This window comes from Arachis stenosperma, chromosome 9, assembly GCF_014773155.1.
Source record: "Arachis stenosperma cultivar V10309 chromosome 9, arast.V10309.gnm1.PFL2, whole genome shotgun sequence".
Classification (NCBI taxonomy): Eukaryota; Viridiplantae; Streptophyta; class Magnoliopsida; order Fabales; family Fabaceae; genus Arachis; species Arachis stenosperma.
In genome coordinates, this window is record NC_080385.1 from 42,928,438 (window position 1) to 42,951,540 (window position 23,103).

Here is a 23,103-nt window from a genome sequence, read left to right on the forward strand (position 1 = left end):
CTTCATCCAATCCTTCTTACTCCTTTCCATGGCAAGCTCATGTAGGGTCTCACTGTTGTCAGCAGCTACCTCCCATCCGCGCAGTGAAAGCTAATGCACGCACTCTGTCACAGTACTGCCAATCACCGGTTTGGTTCCTTCCCTACCGGAATAGAATCACTCTTTGCGTCTGTCACTAACGCCCAGTAGGTTACAGGTTGAAGCACGTCACAGTCATTCAATCATTGAATCCTACTCAGAATACCACAGACAAGGTTAGACCTTCCGGATTCTCTTGAATGCTGCCATCAGTTCTTGCCTATACACGAAGACTCTGATCTCACGGAATGGTTGGCTCGTTTGTCAGGCGAGCACTCGGTTGTCAGGCGATCAAACATGCATCATGCAATCAGGAATCCAAGAGATATTCACTAAGTCTCAGATGCTTGTAGAACAAGAATGGTTGTCAGTCACCTTGTTCATGGGGAGAATGGTGATGGGCGTCAATCATCACCTTCATCATGTTGAAGAACAAGTGATATCTTAGTAAAAGAACAAGCGGAATTGAATGGAAGAACAATAGTAATTGCATTAATACTCGAGGTACAGCAGAGCTCCACACCTTAATCTATGGTGTGTAGAAACTCCACCGTTGAAAATACATAAGAACAAAAGTGATCATTGGTTTCTGCCCCAGAGAGGGAACCAGAAGGACCAAGATGTCTAATACAATAGTAAAAGGTCCTACTTATAGAAAACTAGTAGCCTAGGGTGTACAAAGATGAGTAAATGACATAAAAATCCACTTCCGGGCCCACTGGTGTGTGCTTGGGCTGAGCAATGAAGCATTTCGTGTAGAGACGTTTTCTGGAGTTAAACGCCAGCTTTCATGCCAGTTTGGGCGTTTAACTCCAAGTTTTATGCCAGTTCCGGCGTTTAACGCTGGAATTTCTGTAGGTGACTTTGAACGCCGGTTTGGGCCATCAAATCTTGGGCAAAGTATGGACTATTATATATTGCTGGAAAGCCCAGGATGTCTACTTTCCAACGCCGTTGAGAGCGCGCCAATTGGGCTTCTGTAGCTCCAGAAAATCCACTTCGAGTGCAGGGAGGTCAGAATCCAACAGCATCTGCAGTCCTTTTCAGTCTCTGAATCAGATTTTTGCTCAGGTCCCTCAATTTCAGCCAGAAAATACCTGAAATCACAGAAAAACACACAAACTCATAGTAAAGTCCAGAAAAGTGAATTTTAACTAAAAACTAATAAAAATATACTAAGAACTCAACTAAAACTACTAAAAACATACTAAAAACAATGCCAAAAAGCGTACAAATTATCCGCTCATCAATAGGGAGAGGGGGGAGTGTATGTTCGGCCATTTAGGGTGGGAATGGGTGGGAAAATGTTTTTGAATTTTGAAGGTAGGTGGGGTTTATGAGGAAGAGTGGATGGATGTGAGTGGTGAAGGGGGTAATTGGGAAGAGAGATTGAGGTGATTGGTGAAGGGTTTTGGGAAGGAGTGTTTTATTGGGAAGAGAGATTCAGAGATTGAAGTTGTTGGGAAGTGTGACATGGGGAAAGGTAAAATAGGATTAGGAGGTAAGGTGGGAATATGTTAGGTGGGGATCCTGTGGGGTCCACAGATCCTGAAGTGATCCTGTGGGGTCCACAGATCCTGAAGTGTCAAGGAATTCCATCCCTGCACCAAATAGGCATGTAAATTGCCTTTGCACACCATTCTGGCGTTTAAACGCCGTGTGGTGCACATTTTGGGCGTTCAACACCCATGTAAAGCATGTTTCTGGCGTTGAACGCCAGTTTCATGCTTGTTACTGGCGTTCAGCGCCAGCTTTTCTTCTCTGGGCACATTCCTGGTGTTCAGCGCCAGAATGTTGCTTGTTTCTGGCGTTCAGCGCCAGAATGATGCTCTGTTCTAGCCTTGAACGCCGGCCAGATGCATCTTACTGGCGTTGAACGCCAGCCTGTGCTTCCTCCAGGGTGTGATTTTTTTTCTTCTGCTATTTTTGACTCTGTTTTTAATTTTTTTTTTATTTTTTCGTGACTCCTCATGATCATGTACCTAATAAAACACAAAATAACAATAATATAAAATAAAAATTAGATAAATAAAATTGGGTTGCCTCCCAACAAGCGCTTCTTTAATGTCAATAGCTTGACAGTGGCTCTCATGGAGCCATAAGGTGATCAGGTCAATGTTGTATAGTCCCAACACCAAACTTAGAGTTTGGATATGGGGTCTTAACACCAAACTTAGAGTTTGGTTGTGGCCTCACAACACCAAACTTAGAGTTTGACTGTGTGGGCTCTTCTTGACTCTGAACTGAGAGAAGCTCTTCATGCTTACTCTCTTTTGTCACAGAGGGATGGCCATGTGCTTTAAACACAAGGTAGTCCCTATTCAATTGAAGGACTAATTCACCTCTATTGACATCTATCACAGCTCCTGCTGTGGCTAGGAAAGGTCTTCCAAGGATGATGCAATCATCCTCTTCCTTCCTAGTGTCTAAGATTATGAAATCAGCAGGGATGTAAAGGCCTTCAACCTTTACTAACACGTCCTCCACTATTCCATAAGCTTGTCTCAATGACTTGTCTGCCAATTGTAATGAGAACAAGGCAGGTTGTACCTCAATGATCCCCAGCTTCTCCATTACAGAGAGTGGCATAAGATTTATCCCTGACCCCAGATCACACAGAGCTTTTGCAAAGGTCATGGTGCCTATGGTACAAGGTATCAAAAACTTGCCAGGATCTTGTTTTTTTTTGAGGTAAAATTTTCTGAATCCAGGTGTCTAGTTCACTAATGAGCAAGGGAGGTTCACTTTTCCAGGTCTCATTACCAAACAACTTGGCATTCAGCTTCATGATAGCTCCTAAATATTGAGCAACTTGCTCTCCAGTCACATCTTCATCCTCTTCAGAGGAAGAATAGTCTTCAGAGCTCATGAATGGCAGAAGGAGATTTAATGGAATCTCTATAGTCTCTATATGAGCCTCAGATTCCTTTGGATCCTTAATAGGAAACTCCTTCTTGCTTGAGGGACGTCCCAGGAGGTCTTCCTCACTAGGATTTTCGTCCTCCTCCTCCCTTGTGCATTCGCCCACATTGATCACATCAATGGCCTTGCACTCTCCTTTTGGATTCTCTTCTGTATTGCTTGGGAGAATACTGGGAGGAGTTTCAATGACTTTCTTAGTCAGCTGGCCCACTTGTGCCTCCAGATTTCTGATGGAGGATCTTGTTTCACTCATGAAACTGAAAGTGGCCTTTGACAGATCAGAGACTATATTGGCTAAATTAGAAGTGTTTTGTTCAGAATTCTCTGTCTGTTGCTGAGAAGATGATGGATATGGCTTGCTATTGCTTAGCCTATTGCGTCCACCATTGTTAAAGCCTTGTTGAGGCTTTTGTTGATCCTTCCATGAGAAATTTGGATGATTTCTCCATGATGAGTTATAGGTGTTTCCATAAGGTTCACCCATGTAATTAACCTCTGCCATGGCAGGGTTCTCAGGATCATAATCTTCTTCAGAAGCTGCCTCTCTAGTACGGTTGGATGCATGTTGCCATCCATTCAGATTTTGAGAGATCATGTTGACCTGTTGAGTCAACACTTTGTTCTGAGCCAATATGGCATTCAGAGCATCAATTTCAAGAACTCCTTTCTTCTGAGATATCCCATTATTCACGGAATTCCTCTCAGAAGTGTACATGAATTGGTTGTTTGTAACCATATCAATGAGTTCTTGAGCCTCTTCAGGCATTTTCTTTAGGTGAATAGATCCACCTGCAGAATGGTCCAATGACATTTTCGAAAATTCAGATAGACCATAATATAATATATCTAATATGGTCCATTCTGAAAACATGTCAGATGGACATCTTTTGGTCAGCTGCTTGTATCTTTCCCAAGCTTCATAGAGGGATTCACCATCTTTTTGTTTGAAGGTTTGAACATCCACTCTCAGCTTGCTCAGCTTTTGAGGAGGAAAGAATTTATCCAAGAAGGCAATGACCAGCTTATCCCAGGAGTCCAAGCTATCCTTAGGTTGTGAATCCAACCATATTCTAGCTCTGTCTCTTACGGCAAAAGGGAAAAGCACGAGTCTGTAGACTTCAGGATCAACTCCATTCATCTTTACAATCTCACAGATCTGCAAGAACTCAGTTAAAAACTGATAAGGATCTTCAGATGGAAGTCCATAAAACTTGTAGTTTTGTTGCATTAAGGCAACTAGCTGAGGTTTCAGCTCAAAGTAATTGGCTCCAATGGCAGGAATGGAGATGCTTCTTCCATCAAATTTGGACGTTGGTTTTGTGAAGTCACCAAGCATTCTCCTTACATTATTATTATTTTCGGCTGCCATCTCCTTCTCTTGTTCCAATGTTTCTGAAAGGTTACCTTTAGAATAATGTAATTTAGCTTCTCTTAACTTCCTTTTCAGAGTCCTTTCAGGTTCCGGATCAATTTCAACAAGAGTGCCTTTTTCCCTGTTCCTGCTCATATGAAAGAGAAGAAAACAAGAAAAGAAAGAGGAATCCTCTATGTCACAGTATAGAGATTCCTTTGTGTTAGTAGAAAAAGAAAGGGGAGAAGAATGAAAAAAGAATGAATAGTCTGTATAAAGAGTAAGGATAGGGGAGGTGAAGAGAAGTGTTAGTAATTAAATAATTAAATAGAATAAGAGAAGAGGAAGAAAATTCGAGAAATAATTTTGAAAAAGGGGTTAGTAATTTTCGAAAATTAAAGATAAGATAAGATTAAAATTAAAATTTAGAACACAAAAAATTTTTGAAAAAGAGGTGAGATATTTTCGAAAATTAGAGAGGGAAAAGTAGTTAGGTGGTTTTGAAAAAGATAAGAAACAAACAAAAAGTTAGTTAGTTGATTGAAAAAGATTTGAAATCAAATTTTTTTAAAAAGGTAAGAAGATAAGAAGTTAGATAAGATATTTTGAAATTAAATTTTGAAAAAGATAAGATAAGAGATAAAAAGATTTAATTTAAAAATTTGAAATTACTTACTTCACTAACAAGAAACTACAAGATAAGATTCTAGAACTTAAAGATTGAACCTTTCTTAACAAGAAAGTAACAAACTTCAAATTTTTGAATCAATTACATTAATTATTAGTGAATTTTCGAAAATTAGATGTAAAGATAAGAAAAAGATTTTGAAAGTAATTTGAAAAATATTTTTGAAATTTTCGAAAATGATAAAAAAGAATGAAAAAGATATGATTTTTGAAAAAGATTTTAAAAAGATAAGATTTTTAAAATTGAAATTTTGACTTGACTTGTAAGAAACAACTAATTTTAAAAATTTTTGACCAAGTCAACCCAAAATTTCGAAAATTTGGAGGAAAATATGGAAAAGATATTTTTTTGATTTTTGAATTTTTAAAGATGAGAGAGAAAAACAACAAAAATACTCAATGCATGAAATTTTTAGATCAAAACAATGAATGCATGCAAGAATGCTATGAATGTCAAGATGAACACCAAGAACACTTTGAAGATCATGATGAACATCAAGAACATAATTTTGAAAAATTTTTTATGCAAAGAAAACATGCAAGACACCAAACTTAGAAATTTTTAATGCTTGGAAAATATGAATGCAAAGATGCACATGAAAAACAAGAAAAGACACAAAACAAGAAAACATCAAGATCAAACAAGAAGACTTATCAAGAACAACTTGAAGATCATGAAGAACACTTTGAATGCATGGAATTTTCAAAAAATGCAAGAAAAATTATTAAAGCATGCAATTGACACCAAACTTAAAAATTGACTCAAGACTCAAACAAGAAAACACAAAATATTTTTTATTTTTATGATTTTCTAAGTTTTTTGGATTTTTATTAATTTTTTTCGAAAATATTTTTGGAAAAACGAAAAAGAAAAGAAAAATTTTGAAAAAGTTTTTGAAAAGAAAATTACCTAATCTGAGCAACAAGATGAACCGTCAGTTGTCCATACTCGAACAATCCCCGGCAACGGCGCCAAAAACATGATGCCAATACCATGGTTCACAACTTCGTTCAACTTAACCAGCAAGTGTACTGGGTCATCCAAGTAAAACCTTACGTGAGTAAGGATCGATCCCACAGAGATTGTTGGTATGAAGCAAGCTATGGTCACCTTGTAAATCTCAGTTAGGCAGATTAAATTGGTTTATGGATTTTCGAATATTAATAATAAAAAGAAAAATAAAAGGGATAGAAATACTTTTGTAAATTAATAGTAGGAATTTCAGATAAGTGTATGGAGATGCTGTGCTCCTCTTGAATATCTACTTTCTCATTGCTTTCATCCAATCCTTCTTACTCCTTTCCATGGCAAGCTGTATGTAGGGCATCACCGTTGTCAATGGCTACATCCCATCCTCTCAGTGAAAATGGTCCTATGCTCTGTCACGGCACGGCTAATCATCTGTCGGTTCTCAATCAAGTTGGAATAGAATCCTTTGATTCTTTTGCGTTTGTCATCACACCCAGCCTTCAGGAGTTTGAAGCTCGTCACAGTCATTCAATCCCAGAATCCTACTCGGAATACCATAGACAAGGTTTAGACTTTCCGGATCCTCATGAATGCCGCCATCTATCTAACTTATACCACGAAGATTCTGTTGGGGAATCTAAGAGATATGCGCCTGGCCTAAAGTAGAACGGAAGTGGTTGTCAATAACGCACGTTCATAGGTGAGAATGATGATAAGTGTCACGGATCATCACATTCATCAAAGTTAAGTGTAACGTATATCTTGGAATAAGAATAAAAGAGAATTGAATAGAAAGTAATAGTAATTGTATTGAAACTTGAGGTACAGCAGAGCTCCACACCCTTAATCTATGGTGTGCAGAAACTCCACCGTTGAAAATATATAAGTGAAAGGTTCAGGCATGGCCAAATGGCCAGCCCCCAAAACGTGATCACAGGATTCAAAATACAATCCAGGATGAGATTATGATAGTAAAAAGTTCTATTTATAATAAACTAGCTCCTAGGGTTTACATGAGTAAGTAATTGATGCATAAATCCACTTCCGGGGCCCACTTGGTGTATGCTTGGGCTGAGCTTGATCTATCCACGAGCTGAGGCTTTTCTTGGAGTTGAACTCCAAGTTATAACGTGTTTTGGGCGTTCAACTCCGGATCATGACGTGTTTCTGGCGTTTAACTCCAGACAGCAGCATGTACTTGGCGTTTACGTCGTCAATTCCCGAATAAAGTATGGACTATTATATATTGCTGGAAAGCTCTGAATGTCTACTTTCCAACGCCATTGAGAGCGCGCTTTTGAAATTCTGTAGCTCCAGAAAATCTATTTCGAGTGCAGGGAGGTCAGATTCCAACAACATCAGCAGTCCTTTTGTCAGCCTTTTTCAGAGTTTTGCTCAAGTCCCTCAATTTCAGCCAGAATTTATCTGAAATCACAGAAAAACACACAAACTCATAGTAAAGTCTAGAAATGTGAATTTAACATAAAAACTAATGAAAACATCCCTAAAAGTAGCTTGAACTTACTAAAAACTACCTAAAAACAATGCCAAAAAGCGTATAAATTATCCGCTCATCAGGCACACATCTATGGATTACTCCGTCTGCACATCTCTTGAAGAGATATGGTTCATCCCAAAGATAGTACTTTGCATCTGTGATCAATTTCTTTGATTGCTGCCTACTGTACTCTTTGGGTATGAACCTCACTGCCTTGTAGTTTGCAATGTCTGTAAACCATGGCACTTCCTGGATGGCAAAGAGTTGCTCATCCGGAAAGGTTTCAGAGATCTCAGTAAGAGGGAGGGACGCCCCTTCTAGTGGTTCTATTCGGGACAAGTGATCTGCTACTTGATTATCTGTCCCTTTTTTGTCTCTTATTTCTATATCAAACTCTTGCAGAAGCAATACCCATCTGATGAGTCTGGGTTTTGAATCCTGCTTTGTGAGTAGATATTTAAGAGCAGCATGATCAGTGTACACAATCACTTTTGATCCTACTAAATAGGATCTAAACTTGTCAATGGCGTAAACCACTGCAAGCAACTCTTTTTCTGTGGTTGTGTAATTCTTCTGTGCGTCATTTAAAACACGACTGGCATAGTAAATAACGTGCAGAAGCTTGTCATGCCTTTGTCCCAACACTGCACCGATGGCATGGTCACTGGCATCACACATTAATTCAAATGGTAATGTCCAGTCTGGTGCAGAGATGATTGGTGCTGTGACCAGCTTAGCTTTCAGAGTCTCAAACGCCTGCAGACACTTCTGATAAAAGATAAATGGCGTGTCAGTAGCTAGCAGATTACTTAGAGGTTTGGTAATTTTTGAAAAATCCTTTATAAACCTCCTATAGAATCCTGCATGCCCCAGAAAGCTTCTGATTAGCTTAACATTGGCTGGTAGTGGTAATTTTTCAATTATCTCTACCTTAGCTTGATCCACCTCTATTCCCATGTTCGAGATTTTGTGCCCAAGGACAATTCCTTCAGTCACCATAAAGTGACATTTTACCCAGTTTAAAACCAGGTTAGTCTCTTTGCACCTTTTTAGAACAAGTGCTAGATGGTTAAGACAGGAGCTGAATAAGTCTCCAAATACTGAAAAGTCATCCATGAAGACTTCCAGAAATTTTTCCATGATATCAAAGAAAATTGAGAGCATGCACCTATGAAAGGTTGCAGGTGCATTGCACAAGCCAACTGGCATCCTTCTGTATGCAAATACTCCAGATGGGCATGTGAATGCCGTTTTCTCTTGATCCTGGGGATCTTCTGCAATTTGATTATAACCTGAATATATCCATCTAGGAAGCAGTAGTATTCATGACCTGCTAGTCTTTCTAGCATCTGGTCTATGAATGGTAAAGAAAAATGATCCTTTCTGGTGGCTGTATTGAGCCTTCTGTAATCAATACACATACGCCACCCTGTAACTATTCTTGTGGGAACCGGTTCATTTTTTTCATTATGGACCACTGTCATGCCACCTTTCTTAGGGAGGACTTGGACAGGGCTTACCCAGGGGCTATCAGAAATAGGATAAATAATCCCAGCCTCTAGTAACTTAGTGACCTCTTTCTGCACCACTTCCTTCATGGCTGGATTCAGCCGCCTTTGTGGTTGAACCACTGGTTTGGCGTCACCCTCCAATAAGATCTTGTGCATGCATCTGGCTGAGCTAATGCCCTTAAGGTCACTGATGGACTACCCAAGAGTTGTCTTGTGTGTCTTTAGCACTTGAATTAGTGCTTCCTCTTCCTGTGGCTCTAAGGTAGAGCTTATGATTACAGGAAAGGTATCACCTTCTCCCATAAATGCATATTTCAGGGATGGTGGTAATGGTTTGATCTTGGGTTTAGGAGGTTTCTCCTTTTCCTGAGGGATTTTCAGAGGTTCTATTATTTTCTCTGATTCCTCCAGATTAGGGTGAACATCCTTAAAGATTTCCTCTAGCTCTAATTCAAGACTCTCAATCATATTGACCTCTTTTACCAGAGAGTCAATAATATCAACACTCATGCAATCATTTGGGGTGTCTGGATGCTGCATAGCTTTGACAACATTCAACTTGAACTCCTCCTCATTGACTCTCAGGGTTACTTCCCCTTTTTGGACATCAATAAGAGTTCGGCCAGTTGCTAGGAAAGGTCTTCCTAAAATGAGAGTTGCACTCTTGTGCTCCTCTATTTCCAGCACCACAAAGTCAGTAGGAAAGGCAAATGGCCCAACCTTGACAATCATGTCTTCAATCACTCCTGATGGGTATTTAATGGAGCCATCAGCATGTTGGAGACATATCCGGGTTGGTTTGACTTCTTCAGCCAAACCAAGCTTTGTGATAATAGATGCCGGTATTAGGTTGATACTTGCCCCAAGATCACATAGAGCTTGATTGGTACAAGTACCCTCTAATGTGCATGGTATCATAAAGCTTCTGGGATCTTTAAGCTTCTCAGATAAGCTTTTTAGAATGACTGCATTGCATTCTTCAGTGAGGTAAACTTTTTCAGTTTCCCTCCAATCCTTCTTATGACTTACAATCTCTTTCATGAACTTAGCATAAGAGGGTATTTGCTCAAGTGCCTCTGCAAACGAAATCTTTATTTCAAGAGTCCTGAGATAGTCTGCATGGCGGGCAAATTGCTTATCCTGTTCCGCTTGGCGGAGTTTCTGAGGATAAGGCATTTTGGCTTTGTATTCCTCAACCTTAGTTGCTGCAGGTTTATTGCCTACAGATGTAGGTTGAGAAGCCTTTTTAGAAGGGTTATTATCAGCACTTGTATGTGTCTGATCCCCCACTGGCATTTGAATGCCAGGGGTGGAAGCTGGAGTGGCGTTAGACGCCAACTCCTCACCTGTTTCTGGCATCTTAACGCCAGAACTATGCTTCCCTTGGGCATTCAACGCCAATTCCTTGCTTGTTTCTGGCGTTGAACGCCAGGACTGAACATGGTTGGGGTGTTCAGCGCCAGCTTCCCACCCATTTTCTGGCGTTTGAACGCCAGAATTATTCCTCTCTGGGCTCTTAATGTCCTCAGAGGGATTTTGGGTAGTTTGCTCATTTCTTGGCTTTCTACTATCTTGAAGTGATATTTTTAATGTTTTCCCACTTCTTAATTGAACTGCTTGGCACTCTTTTGTTATTTGTTTTGATAGTTGCTATTCTGTTTGCTTCAATACTTCCATATTCATATTAGCCATTCTTGTTTCTTGTAATATCTCCTTGAATTTGGCTAACTGTTTTGTTAAACAATCTAATTGCTAATTGAATTCAGCAGCTTGATCTGCAGGACTGAGTTCAGCAGTTACTGTTTTAGCCTCTTCGTTGATGGAAGATTCACTGCTTAGGTACAGATGCTGATTTCTGGCAACTGTATCAATAAGCTCTTGAGCTTCTTCTATTGTCTTTCTCATGTGTATAGATCCACCAGCTGAGTGGTCTAGAGAAATTTGGGCTCTTTCTGTAAGCCCATAATAGAAGATGTCTAACTGCACCTACTATAAAAACATTTCAGAGGGGCTTTTTCTTAGCATCTCTCTGTATCTCTCCCAAGCATTATAAAGAGATTCATCATCTCCTTGTTTGAAGCCTTGGATGCTCAACCTTAGCTGTGTCATCCATTTTGGAGGAAAATAGTGATTCAGAAATTTTTCTGACAACTGTTCCATGTCTTTATGCTGTCCTTAGGTTGGTTATTTATCCACCTCTTAGCTTGATCTTTTACAGCAAATGGAAACAATAATAATCTATAGACATCCTGATCTACTTTCTTATCATGTACTGTGTCAGCAATTTGTAAAAATTGTGCTAGAAACTCTGTAGGTTCTTCCTGTGGAAGACCGAAATACTGGCAACTTTGCTGCACCATGATAATGAGCTGAGGATTCAACTCAAAACTACTAACTCCAATGGAGGGTATACATATACTACTCCCATATGAAGCAGTAGTGTGGTTAGCATATGACCCCAGAATCCTTCTGGATTGCTCATTTCCACTTAGTTCCATGATGGAGCAAGGGAGATGATATGGATGTTGATATTATTTAGTTTATTATAGATAAAAATTTATTTTCGAAAAAAAATAAAATAAGATACAATAAAAACAAAATAAAAATAAAAATAAAATAAAAAATAAAAATTTGAAAATATCTTTAGAAGATTTTCAAAAAAATTAGGAGAGAGAAATTGGTTAGGATATTTTTGAAAATTTTGAGAAAAGATAATAAAATATAAATAATTTTTTTTTAAAAAATCTTAAAAGGATAAGATTTGAAAAATTTTGAAATTGAAATCTGAATTTTTATATAAAAAATGTCGAAAATATGGCTTAAAAATAGTTAGAAAAGATATTTTTTTTTGAATTTTGAATTTTATGATGAAAGAGAAAAACACAAAAAAGACACAAGACTTAAAATTTTTAGATCTAATGCTCCTTGTTTTCAAAAATTTTGGAGGGAAAATACCAAGGAACACCAAACTTAAAAATTTGAAGATCAAAACACAAAGAAAGACTCAAGAACACCTTGAAGATTCATAAGAACACCAACGCTCTAGCCAACTGAGCTATAAATGTAACACTTGTTTTGAAGAGGTATATTTATATTATTCCTTTTGGAAGACTAATGCTTTTGGAAAAGAACAAGAAAAACAAGAAAAGACACAGAACAAGAAAAACTAAAAATCAAACAAGAAAAATAAACAAGAACAACTTGAAGATCAAAGAACACAAATTCGAAAATTTAAAAGGAAAATATAAAATATGCAATTGACACCAAACTTAGAAAAAGACACTAACTCACGAAAAATTAAAAATTAATAAGGAAAAGTAATATTTTTGAAAAATTTTTGAAAAGGGAATAAAGGACTCAGAATTTTATGACTCTATAGCAACAAAAATAAATTATTCCTAATCTAAGCAATAAGATAAACCTTTAGTTGTTCAAACTCGAACAATCCCCGGCAACGGCGCCAAAAACTTGGTGCACGAAATTGTAATCCCAATATCAAAATCAAGATTTCTTATGATTTCGTACCACTAACCAGCAAGTGCACTGGGTCGTCCAAGTAATACCTTACGTGAGTAAGGGTGGATCCCACGGAGATTGTTGGTTTGAAGCAAGCTATGTTTATTTTATTATTCTTAGTCAGGATATCAATTATAATTATCAATTTGAATTATTAGAAAAATAAAAGAGCGTGAAATAATTACTTGTTGTGCAGTAATGAAAAATATGTTGGAGTTTTGGAGATGCTTTGTCTTTCTCATTTAAGCTTTCCTCTTGTATTCCTCTTCCCACACGCAAGGCTCCTTCCATGGCAAGCTATATGTAGGGTGTCACCGTTGTCAATGGCTACTTCCCATTCTCTCAGTGAAAATGGTCCAAATGCTCTGTCACAGCACGGCTAATCAGCTGTTAGTTCTCGACCATGTCGGAATAGAATCCATTGATTCTTTTGCGTTTGTCATCACGCCCAACACTCACGAGTTTGAAGCTCGTCACAATAATCAAATCCCAGAATCCTACTCGGAATACGACAGACAAGGTTTAGACTTTCTGGATTCTCATGAATGCCGCCATCAATTCCAGCTTATACCACGAAGATTCTGATTAAGGAATTTAAGAGATACTCATTCAATCTGATGTAGAACGGAGGTGGTTGTCAGGAACACGTTCATGGATTGAGGAAGGTGATGAGTGTCACGGATCATCACCTTCTTCATAGTTAAGCGCGAATGAACATCTTAGATAAGACAAGCGTGTTTGAATGGAAAACAGAAGTAATTGCATTAATTCATCGAGACGCCGCAGAGCTCCTCACCCCCAACAATGGAGTTTAGAGACTCATGCCGTCAAAGAGTATAAAGTTCAGATCTAAAAATGTCATGAGTTGCAAAATAAGTCTCTAAAAGTTGTTTAAATACTAAACTAGTAACCTAGGTTTACAGAAAATGAGTAAACTAAGATAATTGGTGCAGAAATCTACTTCTGGGGCCCACTTGGTGTGTGCTGGGGCTGAGACTTAAGCTTCTCACGTGCCTGGGCTGTTTCTGGAGTTGAACGCCAAGTTGTAACGTGTTTTGGGTGTTGAACTCCAACTTGTAACCTGTTTCTGGCGCTGGACGCCATATTGCAACATGAAACTGGCGTTGAACGCCAGTTTACGTTGTCTATCTTCGCGCAAAGTATGAACTATTATATATTGCTGGAAAGCCCTGGATGTCTACTTTCCAACCCAATTGAGAGCGCGCCAATTGGACTCCTGTTGCTCCAAAAAATTCATTCTGAGTGCAGGGAGGTCAGAATCCAACAACATCAGCAGTCCTTTTTCAGCCTAAATCAGATTTTTGCTCAGCTCCCTCAATTTCAGCCAGAAAATACCTGAAATTACAGAAAAACACACAAACTCATAGTAAAGTCCAAAAATATGATTTTTGCTTAAAAACTAATAAAATTCTATTAAAAACTAATTAAAACATGCTAAAATCTACATGAAATTACCCCCAAAAAGTGTATAAAATATTCTCTCATCAGTGTGCATCTCTTATTTGACTTGCCCATATGAATAATTGTACCTATATGCTAATTGTTTTATCTGTTCTTTCTATTTGTGTATTCTTTGTATTGTCTTGTATGTGTTTGTACAGCTGACGGATCTCTTATGCTGACGGTGGTGACATTGAGGGTTGTTCTTAATGAGAGGTGATGATTGAGAATTGTGGAAAAAGAAAAACTGAGAATGAATTAATAATATTGAAACTAAATTTTAATATTGAATTATTAAATGAGTTGGAAATCTATGATATTTAGAGAGATGATGATTTTGGAAATCTATGATATTAAATGAGTTGGAAATCTATGATATAGTCGAGATTTAGTTTATCTACCTTGATCGAATTAGTAAGAACCCTAGGCTCGAACTTTGTGTGATTGGAGATTAGGATTGCCTAGTGGTTTCATGTGGTTTTACATAGTCTCTATTTGGAATTATTTCCCTGCTGAGAATCCTGTAAGGGATGATGTTCTCACCTGTTTCGGGAATTATTACTTTTTAGATGCAGATCCTGGCACTTCTCAATGAGCGGAAGGTTTATCTGGAAAGACATCGAAGAAGACCTTTTATTCTGCTTTAATCTTAGACTCTCTCCTTCTTTTGGAAACATTTATCTTATGCACTTATTTTGAAGACTTGGCTTTAGAGGCTTATGATGTATTTTGGAGAGATAGGTTATGTTTATTGATGATTGAATTTTTGACGGTTTAGAATTTCACTAATAAAATCTCGTTGTAAAGTATAGTCTCTAAACCAACAATAATCCTTTCATACAAAAATTTGTTTATCACAAGTACAAACCCCTAAAATCTATAAACCGAAGTATTTAAACCTCGGGTCGTCTCTCAACGGACTTGCAGGGTAGTGTTCTTGTTATTGGTTATGAACTTGTTTATTTTGGGGTTTTAGATAAGAAACATGAATAGTAAATGGTAATAAAATTTTATTAACAAAATGGTCTTGGCAAGGTTTGATGATCAAGGACCTATATCATTGTCACTAATCATAATTATGATAGTTGCAAGGATCAATCTCACTAAGTCATCCTATAACAAATAGCAAAGGAAAGTCAAGTGAGTTATATCAATCCAAGTCCATAAATCCTAGTTCCCACTAATTAAATAATGAAGGGTAGAGTTAATGGCTATCAACTATCAATCACTTGGATATTAGTAGCTCAAGAGTTCCTAAGTTATCTTCCCAAGCCAAGAACATAAAATTCTACTCTAACATCCTCCTAATCATTCCATCAAACACTTGGAAGGCACAAAAGAAAAGTATAGTAAATCACAACAAGAAAGAATTCTAACTACAATTGAATACAAAGAATTAACAACAATAATCAAGGAAATCACAATTATCATGAATTACCTCAAATTGCATTATTAAAAGAAAACAAAAGAATAAGAATAGGTCCACAACAAAGTGAAGAATTACAAGAATTGAAATACAAAACTAGAGAGAAGGAGAGTAGAGAAGTAAGAATTGATAGAGGAAAAATAAATCAAAGCATGAATTAAACCTAGATCTAAGAGGAGAGGTTTACCTAAACCTAATCCTAATTTTAGAGAGAAGTGAGAGCTTCTCTCTCTAGAAACTATCTCTAAACTAATCCTTAAGTCCTAATGAAATATAACATGGCTAGAATGATAGAATGATGAATGAATCCTATCCCCTTCAATCCTTGGTCCTTTAAAGCACTTGGGCGCCAAAATTGGTTGTAACTGGGCCCCACAACTTCCCAGAAATCGCTGGGCACGTTTTCTATTTAAAACTCACGTGCGGCCATCGGTACGGACGCGTCCCTGGCCAAATTTGCAATGTGCGCGCGAGCGCCTTGTGCGCGTGCGCGTCATTGGCTGAGATTACTTCTTTGGCTTTTTATGCTTCTTTCCACTTGCATGCTTCCTTACTTGCATCCTTTAATCCATGCCTAGCCTATTTTAACCTGAGATTACTAGCAAACACATCAAGGCATCTTATAGAATCAAGGATGAATTAAAATTACCAAATTAAAGGCTTAAAAAGCATTTTTTACATTCAAGCACAAATACGGGAGAGATTACAAAACTATGCTAATTCATTGGCTAAATGTGAGAAAAGGTTATCAAAATACTCTAAATTCAACACAATATAAACCCTAAAAATGGGGTTTATCATTTATCCAATTGTTTTACTGTTGTAACTCTAGCCGGCCTAATCTTCGCGGGCCGAGACTAGTTGATACTTATATATACTTATATATGTCTCTTTACTCTTATTCTTCCTTCGAGCTTTTAATTATCTACCTTTTCTCCTAGCGCACTTATATATATACATTAAATGAGTATGAGTAATCGACGAATTGTCTTTTTCTCGAGTTTTAAATCCTTTTACAGGCTTCTAATATAATATTCCTTTACATATATATATGTATTTATATCTTAACCTTATGTCGTAGCACTAAACCATAATTAAATTGTGACTTAAGCATAAGGCAATAAATGGTAGGATGTTACATTCTTAGTTCAGATTCTTTCCTGATATGCACTTTAATTTCTTTCTGGTGCATTTTGTTGTTTTTCTACGACCTTGTTTGATCATGGTACAAGGTATCCTTATGATTTCTCACGAAAGATTTTTGTGGATGTTAGACTTATGACCGGTAATAGGTTTGCAAAGTTATTAATGAGGTTAAGAACCCTCAGATGAGTTATTTGATAAATTATAGTTGAAAATTGTGAAGATGAGCTATGTTGAAGATTGGGAATGAAACCTTAGGGCTTGACGTGAAATTGGACATTACCACGGATATATCGGATGCATATAACAGAATAGGATTAGGAGATTATGGAGTAAGAGTGTTCTTGGAGAGTAATAAGCGGGTTAGAGAGCGCCTACTGCTTGATTAGTTAAGGAAACAAGAGTGTTGACTTGTTAACCACATTGTTTTTGCAAACACCTACCTTGAAAATTTGCACCTTATTGTGTTTTTTCAAGTTTTGGTAAAGTGTTAGAACCCTATAACCTTTTTCTATTGAGCCTATCTTATAGCTTCTGCTTTGTACCACACTTTTTCCCTTATTTTTTTATGCCATATAAAAATCCTAGTATTTGAAACTATATATATATATATGTGTGTGTGTGTGTGTGTGTGTGTGTGTGTGTTGAGATCTTTTTGCTTTTTTCCTAAATCTATTCAAAAGTATAGTAATATAAATGTCTTTTGTTTTGTATTAATTTTCAAGGACGAAAATTTTTATAAGTGGGGTAGGATGTAAAATCCCAGATTTTTAAAAATTAAATAATAAGTTATTTATGGTTTATTATATTTACAAAAGATGATATTTTCAGATATTTTTATATCAATTGGGCAATTTTCATATTCAAAATTTAAAGTTTTAATAATTGAAAAATAATGAAAATTTTGTATGTTTTAATTTGAGTATTTAGATTTTGAACTTTATTTTATGAATAAAGGAAAACTAATTTGATTATCTATAATTTTCATTGAATTAGTACTTATTTGAAAATAATTTACAAGTTGATAATTAAATGGTATTTCAAAGATAGTTATTTTGTATTTAATTTGGGTTTAAATTATTACTTTATCCCCTAATTTTATTAAAATTACCAAACTATCCAAAACCCTAATTCCCAAATACACAACACTAATCCTAATTTCATAAACACTCCACTCATCCTCACACAGACATGCCGCCACCCGCTCACCCTTAATACCCAATAGTCAAAAGAGAAAAAGAAAAGAAAAGATAAAGGGAAGGAGAGAAGAGAAAAGAGAGAACGGAGAGGAAGGAGAACCGAAGTAGAAGAAGAAGAAAATGGGAGGGGGGAAGGAAGAAGGTGGCGCCGATGGACGTCACTATCACCGTCGTCACTGTCATTGTCGAGGAGTGGGAGAAACCAGAACGAATGCGAGGAGTGGGAGAAGTAAACGCGAGTCAAGGGAGGAGGGAGCCTATGTTCGTGTCGTTGTCCTCCCGTTGCCGTCAAATCCGCCGCCGCCGTCCGTGGAGCTGCGAGGAGCATCGCCATTAGATCCCGTCATCATTCATCGTTGCCCAGTCACTGCTGTGCTCCTTTGTTGCCGTCGAGCTGTGTTCTTCCGTCCCTTCCGCCATAGTCGCCATTGTGGGAAACCACCAAAGGAGCCACCACCCTCTTGTGAGTTATTTCCGCTGCTGGTTGAAGCCGCCATTACTGGAGCTCGCCGAAGTCAACTGCTAGAGCTATGGTTGCGTGGTACTTAATTCATTTGTTACAGTAAGTTGTTTTTACTCTGAAAATCATTTTAATCGCTATTCTGTTATATGTTTCTAAGGTTTTGGAGGGTGTTATTGCCATAAGGTTAAGTTCCGGTCATTACATGTCACGATTAAAGTTGCTGCTATTACTGTAAAAGTAGTATGGAGGTGTGGTTGCAACTACCATTGTTGGGGGTCAAAAGAATAAAGGTCTTGATGCATTTTGTGGCTTACAGGTTTCGACTATTCAAGGCAGAAAATTTTTCTTAAAACATATTTTAAATTATGAAATTGTTATAAATTGATATTGATGCAAGAAATACATTTTTGGTGATTGTGTGTGTCTTATGGATTGACTGAGTTATTTTTGGTGAATGCGATTGTTTACTTGATTGAATTCTTGATTGATTGATTTGGTGTTGTGGTAGTTAATGAAAGCTTGATTTGGAAATCAGATTTATATATTTATATTGAGCAATGGTTTTATATTGAGAAATGGTTTGGTTTTAAAACTGTTGACAATAGTTGAGAAATATGGTTTGGATGAGACCCTTGAAGGATGGTAAAGTCCAGATTTTAGGAGAGGTACTATTGAAATTTTTATCAATATTTTAGTGAAATTGAATAAACGACATTTGAGTCTCTTTAGAAAAACCTTATTTTTTGGTTTGGTTAATTATAAAAAGAATTATGTTTTGTGGCGCTTTAAGTGAAAAATAAAGTAATGAAAATAGGTATTAAGTATAAGTGATTTTTGAGTCTTTGAGAAAAGGTTATGGAGTTTGAAAAAGGATTTGAGGTTGGTTTTGAGAAGTTTTAGTAAAATTAAAGCATTTGAGTTAATTAGTAAAAAGAAATGATTTTGAGTCTTTTTGAAAAGTTTTTAAACTTAGAGAATGAATTTGAAAGTGAGTTTATTTAATTAAATCTAATTTAAGAGTTATGCTCTTTAGAATTTCAAATGGATTTGAAGGAATGAATTATTGAAGTTAGTTTAATAACTTGGTTAAGGAAAACCGGACTCTATATGGTTTTGTTAAATTGAGAAATTGATTTGTGCTTTGCGAAGAATTATGGTTCTGAAGTTGAATTTGGCTATGATTACGATTCTGTTTGATTGAAATATGTTTATGAAGAATTGTGGTCCAGAATATAATTGAAATGAGATATGATTTTGAGCACAATCTCGTGAGGATGGTTATACGTAACGCTCACTTGAGATATTGTGCATAAGGCTCAGTGTGTAAGAACCGCGACTAATTAACCGTTCAATTAAATGATTAATATTGTCCAAAATAGGATCCGAAAATTTAGAATGAGAATTAGAAAAAAATAAATATGGTATTTGGACTCAGTAGATTTTTCTAAGAAATAAATATGGTCGAACTAGTTCAAGTCTGTTTGGTACTGTGCGAGAACAATTAAAAATTGTAGAAAACCTTAGGAAAATATTTAGAGATGAAAACCGGGCATTAATTTTAAAGGTTTGGCCCAAAGTTGGGTCATACGGGTTAAAAATGCTAACGGATTGGACCAGACCCAAGTTAGGCCCAAACCCCAACATATATAACCCAATTAATGAACCACACTCAGCCACAAAACACGATACATGCAGCTGAAAAAGGGAAGAAGGAGAGAAACCCCATTGTCACTATTCACACATAACTTTCCAAGCTCATAACTTGAGCTACGGAGCTCCGATCGCCACACCGTTTGCGACCACGCGATCACCACAAAGAGCTCTACAAAACCCACTCAAGTAAACGGTAAGAAAATCACGAAATTCCTCTCAGTTATTCCTTTCAAAAATTCAAAATTTTAGGGTTTTATATTGAGTGAAATTTTGTGATTTTGGATGTTTAGGTACACTCTAGCACTTGATTACTATTGGGTTTTACCCCAATCATCTTTGGATAAGGTGAGCAATTCAAATCTCTTGTGGTTTATGGATTTGATGAACCCTAGGTTAAATTGTTGTAAATTATCTGTATATAGATTGAGATTGTGATTGTTGGCATTTCATTGGAGCTTTGGAGTGATTGTTGATGCTTGTTGGAGTTGGTTGGCGACTTGGTTGTGGTTGGAAGCTTGAATTGGGCTCAATTTGGGTTGTGGTACATATTGGAATCGACCAAGGTATGGTTTCGATTTCCTCTATGTAATATATAATATTTCTGGACACTTGGGCTAGTGACCCATAGGATAGGTTTGGATTAAATTGATTGTTGGATTTGATGATGCATGATGATGGTGTTAACTTGATAATGTGTGATGATGTTAATTCTTGTGATGGTTTTGATATGTTGAAATGAGAATTATGATGATGCATGATACATGAAGCTTGTGAGTGGTGAGAATTGGTGTAAGTGTATGATATTGAATGTTGATATGCAAAATATGAAATTGTGGGGTGATAGAGGTAAAATTGATGGATATAGGATTGAAAGATTAAAATATGATGGAAAGGTAAAGTATAATGCTTGGAAATGTTGTATGATGAGATGGAAGAGGCTTGATTTGGTTTTGGTTATGAATGCTTAGGAATGGAGAATTTGTAAACTTTTATAAAAAAATGAATTTTTGATGAACTTCAACAGATTATATCTGGAGCTACCATTTTTAAAATTTAATGAATTTCATATCAAATGAAAGATAATTTAACAAGCTTTAAAATGGTTTAAATTTTGTGGAAATATGAATTTTGTAGAAAAAAATATGAGCGTTGAAACTTTGGTGTCAAAATCTGAATTCTGTGAATGCTGCAGAATTTGTGATTTCTGGTTTGTGTGCGCATGCACAGCCTTGTGCACACGCACGACCTGTGGATTTTTGATCCTGTGCGCATGCACACACGGGGATATGGCTACTGATGGGAGTGCTAGCACGCTTTGTGCGCACACACAACCAACAAAGTTTTGTGGGCTGTGCGCACACACACGTGGGATGGTGTATTTTGTTGAGGGCGTTCGCACGCCTTGTGCGAGCAAACAGAATTTGAAAATTTTACTCCTGTGCATATACACACCTCTATGCTTACGCACACACCTTAAAAATCGTCCTGGGCATGCGCACGCACACTGCCCTATTTTCAATAAAAATATTATTTTTAACTATTTTACCTTCCCGGCGAGCTTGTAAACTTCTGTGACACCTATCTGAGACTTTTTGGCTTGTTTTTTGATGTTGGAACATAGAGAAGGTCTTGGGTGGAATTATTTCGGTATTTCTGATAAAAGTTAGAGAATGGAGGCTTAGGTTTCTGGTGTACTGAGGATGGGTTTGGTGGAGTGAGAAGGAAGAATAGTATATGAATTGAAAAATTGATGAACTAATGAGTTTTGAATGAAATGTGAAAGTGGTGAACTAATATGTTCTGAATGAAATGTGAAAGTGGTGAATTAATGAGTTCTGAATAAAAATGATTTTCTAAAAACCACTAAATTAGTGTTTTATACTGAGAATTATGAGTCGCTATGCGCCTGGCAGGGACGGCGGTTAATCCCGCCTATCGAGGTCACAGCGGCAGCATAAGGATGGTGGTTAATCCCACTTACATTGAGATGTGAGGTCTGTGGTAAGAGTATCCCGCTTCGTGTGTGCGTTTTGCACTTTTCAAACTCTATTTTTGAGTTGTATCCTTCATCGGGCTTCTAGAATATAATACTTCTTCTATATAATATGTATAAGCTTAGACTTGTTGTAACCTTTGATTAATCTTTGCTTTACGACGTGAGGTAAGGCTTAGGGTAATTAGGATGTTATATTTAGTGGTATCAGAGCGGTTCATTCTCGTGAGCCTGAGAGACGGACCAATTGTCCTTCAATGCATACTCTATGTCTTTTTCTTTGATGCTATTTAGGTTATTTCATTAATATTGCATAGCATGCTTGTTTATGAGTGTCTTTTTGGATAATTGAAGCACTAGGCTTTGATATTGAGACTGATCACCTTGATATCGATTTTTTGGTGTAACAGGAACCCTAATGGCCACTCGCGGATGAGGTCGTACACGTTCATGAGGAGAGAGTAGAAATGAGCAACCAGCTGATAACCAAGCCAAGATCATGGCGGCAATGGCTAATCTTGCGAATACCATGGAGGCAAATGCTGCTGCGACTCTATAAGCTGTGCAGAGCTTAGGCCAACCGGCTGGAAATGGAAACGGAGATGGAAACGGGAATGATAATGTGGAAGGAAATGGTGATATCATGGGAGGTGCTCCGATGACCTTGGCTAATTTTCTCAAGGTTCATCCGCTAAATTTCAGAGGTTCAACCAATCCTACAAAAGCGGGTAATTGGTTCCAGGCCATGGAGCGTGCGTTACAAGCACATCATGTTCCGAACTACCAGTATGTGGAGTTTGCTGCATATCAGCTTTTGGGAGAGGCCCAGCATTGGTGGCAAGGAGAATGCCGCTTACTATAGCTTCAAAATGCTGAGCTTCCTTGGAATATATTCCAAACGGGTTTCTATAAGAACTACTTTTCTGAATCTGCAAGGGAAGCGAAGGAGTTGGAGCTTATGCAGCTGAAGCAAGGTTCCTTGTCTGTGGCGGACTATACTAGCCGATTTGAGGAGCTCTGTAGATTCTCTAGGGTGTGTCAGGGTGCCCTGGAGTCCTATAAGAGCTTGAAATGCATTAAGTATCAAAGGGGCTTAAAGGAAAACATTATGACTGCTATGGCTCCTTGGAGATTTGGATCTTCTCCGATGTTGTGAACAAGGCAAGAGTTATTGAGGAATGTGCAATCACGGTAGCCTGGTCGAGGGACACTCGTGGAGAAAACACTAACCG